The following is a 6,058-nucleotide window of genomic DNA, read 5'->3' on the forward strand; positions in this document are numbered from 1 at the left end:
GTCTGACCACTGCTGAAGGGTCTGGAGCGCAAGTCTTACGAGGAGCAGCTGAAGGAGCTGGGGTTGTTTAGCGTGGAGAACTGGAGGCTCAGTGGGGACCTTATTGCTCTCTACAACCATCTGAAAGGAGGGTGTAGCCAGGTGAGGGGTTGGGCTGGTCTCCCAAGTAACAAGCAGTAAAGAAAGAGGAAATGGCCTCAAGCTGCACCAGGGGTCGTTTATATTAGATACTGAGAAAAATTTCTTCATGGAAGGTGTTGTCAAGCATTGGAACAGACTGCCCATGAAAGTGGTGGTGTCACCATCCCTGGGGATATTTAAAAGACGTGCAGATTCTGTGCTCAGGAACATGGTTTAGAGTGACAGACTTGGCAGTGCTTGGTTGGTGGTTGGACTCAATGATCTTATAAGTCTTTTCCAACCTAAATGATTCAGTGATTTTTCTGCTAACTAGCGTTTACCTGCACCATTGTGTCTCACACTAAAGAATAAAACACTGGCTGGAGAGGATGACAGATAATGCACCGTGGATGCACTAAAGGAATAACACTCAGAGCCCAACATGGATATTCCTCTCTGCTTGGAAAGAGAAGAGATACCACCCTCTAGGAAAAAATTACAGCTCCTGAAGTATGAAACACACCCCTGAGTACAAACAGCGCTCAGCCTCCCCTTGCTTTAATTGACCCTTTGGTGGACCAGTCGAGCTTGCTGCCAAGACATGATTTATAGAGAGCAATTAGGTGAAACAGAATTAGTTCCTTTCTGTTCTGCCATTTTTCACAGCAGTGCTGTGAGGAAAGCTTTCTTTTTCAGAGCACTTATTCTCATGTTTATTCCCCATAATTGTATCCACTGTTGATGTCTACAGGCTCCCTGCTGAGACCAAGTTCCCATTGTCCAAATAAATGGATACTGACCAAATGTGTGAGAAAAGGCAGGCCTGGTGCTCCAAACCTGGCTGTCATTTGACCAAACTTTAGGTATGCAGAATAGACTCCAAGTTATTCACCTCAGCTTTTTCTACAGCTGATGAGAAGATTGAAACCTCCAGAAAGTGACTCACTGTGGACTCATCCTCAAGATCCCTCTGGAAATGACTGTGTCTTTCATTTGCCTGTAGACAGACCCTCATGGACTAGCTTAGGGTATATGCCCAGATTAAATGCATACAGTCAAGTGAGAGGAATCCCAGACAGGGGATTAAGGCAGGTAAAAGGCATTTTAGTGCCAATGCAAGCCCAGGGGTTGGAGTACCCAAAATCCCACATTCAGCCAGCAGTAAGACCAGAAACTTTATCCACAACACCTCTGTGTGGGCCAAGGCACATTCTCATACACCAGAGTAACATGCTGACTGGGGAAGGAGGCATTTGGTGCCCTAGACACAGACTGCACACCTGCTGTGTCCCAAGAAGAGCAACCATGGATCACTTCAGGAAATTTCTTCTTTTCAGAGTTCGGCTGCACATGAACATGTGTAGGCTGAGCTATATGGGTGCTTTTCCTGCTGCAGGGGAATGTAGGCAGATTCTTTCCTATGGGAATACTCTGGTGTGCAATAAGAAATGTTTTCATGCTGTAGCCTTTCTCCCAGAGGGCAGAGACAGCCTTTCCCTCTCCTCACCCTGCTGCTTCATGTCACGACACTGCAGGAAACTTCATGTCTCTGAGATTTCAGCCTTGGTGTCAAGGCACTAAAAGTGCACAGGAGAGATGGTGCCTGGGGAGGTCAGGTGGAAAAAATAGGAATGAGCAGAAAACACTTATAAAGTGTTTCAGTTCTTATGAAAATACAATACCTTGCCTGTCACATGTTAAGAGTCACGGGCTCATCTCTGGAAGGGCAGAAACAAACAAATCTATGTATCACTTACATACTTACCCCAGTCCACAGTTTTACAAGGACTAAGCAGTTTTACTTTTTTACCTTGAAATCCCCTTTTGAAAGCAGTGAAAGACCATTTCTTCCCATAAATGACTTGTTATTCCTGCCACTTGGTGTTCTCTGCAGGTATTCAGGGTGGGATGAAAATGCAACACATGTTCTGTGATAGTCTCTTACGGACAAACACCAGCAGCACGATCCTACTTGCTCAGGAGAGTGGCAGGCAGGATTTGAGCCACTGACCCCAAACATCTTTGCTCCTTAGGTGTCCTGGCCCAGTGAGCAAGAGCAGGGTGTATTTTAACACTCCCTGGAACAGCAGGTGAACACAGGTGATGAGAGGCTGCGACACCAGCCCCTGTACATTTTCATTTGGCATGCTGTCACAGCAGACATATTGTGACATTTAAGCAATACAAGACAGTATTAATACTAATGTCTTGTCACACTGAGTAATAGAGTCCTTCCTCCATGATTCCACTGTCTCAGGAACTGTAGGTTTCCAGCCCACCAAGCCTCTCCCAGCAGGGGTGATAGTGCAGGTCTGTCCTTGGTCTGTGAAGGCAGTGAGTGAGTGCCTGCCAGCGTGTGAAAGTGCTGCTGGCCGAGAGAGAGCTGTCAGATCAAATGCAATTAGTTCCTAGTGGGACTGCTCTGGACACCATTAGGCTTCTGCAGACTGCAGAGATCTCTCTACAAGCCCCATGACCAGGCAAAATTTCAAGGTGACAGCATAACAGCATGAGTGATGCATAGGCTGGCAACATATGTTAAAGCTGAACACCAGGTTTTCTTCCCGGTACTGTCATTAAATGCCTGTTCCTGACACATCAGGAGTTTTATCCATTACCTTCAGCCATGGCAACAAAGCACTTGGGGAGTGTGAACACCAGTGCAATTGCAGTTGCCCACAGGCACCACCCTCCTGCCAAGCCACACTGTTCATCCCAGGACACCAACAGAGGGGGCCAGATGGGCATTGTGCAGAAGAAGCAGTGGCTCTGGCAGAGGGTGAGCATCCTCTGCCAAGAGCAGAGTCTCAGGCACACTTACTGCTGACAGGAACAGTGTAATTTCTGTCTGCTATTGGGTCAGACTTCCATGGACTTCTTATTTTCTTAAAGAAAGCAGAATGTCTGATTTGGTTTTCTGTGGTTTGAACAGCTTTTATTCTAGAAGAGACTCTTATTCACTTTCCAGCATAGTTCATGGGATAGAAGGTGACATAAAGGCTTGGTGTAGGAAACATCTATGGTTTCCACTTCTCCTTGGCATCCTTGCTTAGCATCATGCTACAGCTCTGGCTTTCATCCCCTGCTGTTCAGCATTTGGCATGTGCTTTTTCTGAGTCACACTTATGTAATTCCTTCCCCATTAACATCAGGTAGTCTCTGGTCATTCAGGATTTAAGTTGTTTATTCAAATGACAGCAACTTGACTAAGTCTTTCATAACCCTGTTGTCATTACACCTCCTGCCCTGTCAACAGTTTAACATTGGAGGGTTTATCTGTAGCCTTTGGCCTGACTGACCCCATGTTCTCCAGTGCTTGTTGCCTGCTGGCTAAACCCCTTCAGTGTCATCTGACCTTCTCTAAGGGACTGTTTTAGGGTAGAATATTTCATTTTTGTGCTCTTTCTCCAGGTGTTTGAGAGAAATGACTGGTTTTGTCTAGGTGCCTTTATTGTTCTCCTTATATTTGCAAAGATTTAAGGAAAGATGTTATGTGGACTGAGGTACTATCTGTGAAACTCAGCAGCTCTCTGTCCTTCCTCCTCCAAATCTGTGTGAAGTTACATAAAACATCTTTGTTCTGTCTCTGAGATTAGTCTCATTTCATACTTCTTGGCACCCTCTGAACCTTGCATTGATTTGAATCCAAATGCCACAGTCACAGTCACATGAAACCACGCTGTTTCTGATACTTTCCATTACTTTGGCTCAATGCAGTGCATGGATTTTTGTCCAGTGGCTTGCAGCCTGGCAGGCTTTGCACATGCTCCTGCACATATCTTTACTAACTGGGGACAACTTCTATTGCTCTAACAACAGCTGAGACCAGATAAAATTGAGCCCAGCTTGGGGCCGTTTTTGTAAGGACTTTTCTGTTGTATTCTGGCAATAAAGTAATACACACTTTCTCTGGAGGTGACATAGTTCACTACAGAGGGGCTGGAGTACCCTTCTCTCCCTCATTTCAAGGCAGAAGTGAGGCAGCAAGAAGGGAGGTGAGAAAGGTCAGCTTTAGGGGTTCTGCAAGACAACCTGAGGACTGTACAGCCCCACAAAATGTTGTGGACAGCCTGGTGAAAAATGGTAGAGAGCAATGAGTAAAAAGGTACAGGAAATCAAGGGGAGGGTTTTTAAGAAGTGCCATTTGAAAATTTTGCTGATTAAGGGGAAAAATATCTTGGAGGAATTGTAGGATATCAAAATCTCATTCAAGGGAGGATCCTAAAATAACAGGGAATGTAACAAGTCTGGTTGCTTTCACTGTGCTGTGCAAAAGCAATAGGTTCTTCTCCTAAAGAGGCATCAGTTTCCAATGTGGTCTCAGGATTAATGTGTGCTCACACCACCTGCAGCTTTGCCATCATTGCCCACTGCCGTGGCTGGCTATGAAATGCTGGTATGGCCCAGCCACGCTGCAGGGCCAAGGGCAGGGGGTGCTGAGCTGTCACCCTGAGGGAGGGTGACCCCATGAGGTGGCTCCCCCACCACGGCCCAGCTTGCCTGGGTTACCCTGATGCTGACAGCACTCCAGTGCCAGAAGGCAGCTCTGCTCTGCCTGTCCCCTTTTTGCCCAGCCCATGGGCTACCACACCTTTTGCACACCCAGAAATGTGAAACATCTTTTTGTGTGCCTGGGTAAGTAAGGACAACATTATCTGTGCTGGCAGCTGAAGTCTCATCGTTAGACAGCCATCAAAGTGCTTTACCCAGCCAAAGACCACAGCTTTCTGAGCTGTTGTTCCAGGCTTTTGTCAGAGCTAAACACACACTGCTGCATTAACTCATTACTTTGGGGGAGCAGCAGTTTTACAAACAAAAGAGGGCTTTTAAGATTATTTTTATTCTTTTTCTTAAGATTGTGAAACACCACGTGGCAGTATGGGAGAGGAGCCAAGTTGCAGTATGTCTTCAGCTCCCTGAGTCAGAGGCAGTCCCTAAGGGAGCTCAGCTTTTCCTGGGAGCAATAGAATAGCTCTAAGATCACCCACTGATATTTTCTTTTTCTTTTTTTTTTTTTTTTTTTAATGAGAGGAGTTACGGTTTTCAGAGGCTTTCATCAGGATATGTTGCCAGAAGGCAATCTTAATCCTTTTCTCATCATGAATATTCTGGGCTTGATAATACTGTTCCTCTGATTTATCCCTCAAGCAGTAAGCTAAATTATTATTTCATGTTTTTACAGTTAAAACAGAAAAGGTAGAAAAATAAAGCAAAGTAAAAATAAAAATGAACCCAACACTGCAGCATTTAAGCCTTTGCTTAAAAACCATCCAGTAAAAACAGAAGAGCAGGAAGTTCTGATCTGCCTGGAGACTGACTTTTGCCACTCTATTGAAACCCCAGAAACTTTAAGTTATGAGCTCTTTCATTATTTCCTGTAGCAAAAAAAATTACTGGATATAAACTTAACTTTCCCCTCCTCTTGCTTCCAGAATGATTGGTTACCAAAGGGCAGTAAGGTAATAACATTTCCAAATGTTGCTGGGCGGGCCAGCCCCGGCCGAGCCGGGAGCAGCGATGCGGCGGCGCCTCCGCACGGCGGCAGCTTCGCACAAGGAGACAGGGAAGGGATCGGCCGCGGTCCTGTGGCCGCGGGAGCGGCGCCGGGATTAGCGCCGGCATGCACACCGCTCTCCTTTCCCGGCACACTTCAGACCTGCCGACACTTCCACACCGGCGCTGGCCGGGGAAGTTGGTTCCCAAACCTGCGTGGCAGGGCTGGAGCTGCTTCTGAAGGAGTGGGTGGGTCTGTTTAGCACCCCTACCAAGGAGGTCCTGCGAGGCTCTTGCAAACTGGGCAGCCCTAATGCTGCCCGGCTCAGTCGCTCTGCTTTCTAGCGCTCCTTAGTTGTGCACCCCTCAAATTAACGCCAATCTGAAAGCCCCGCCCATATCTCAGGTTTCAAAAGGGTCTGTAGATTGTATTTGGAGCGTTGAA

Source organism: Coloeus monedula (assembly GCF_965178545.1).
Source record: "Coloeus monedula genome assembly, chromosome: 2".
NCBI classification, from domain to species: domain Eukaryota; kingdom Metazoa; phylum Chordata; class Aves; order Passeriformes; family Corvidae; genus Coloeus; species Coloeus monedula.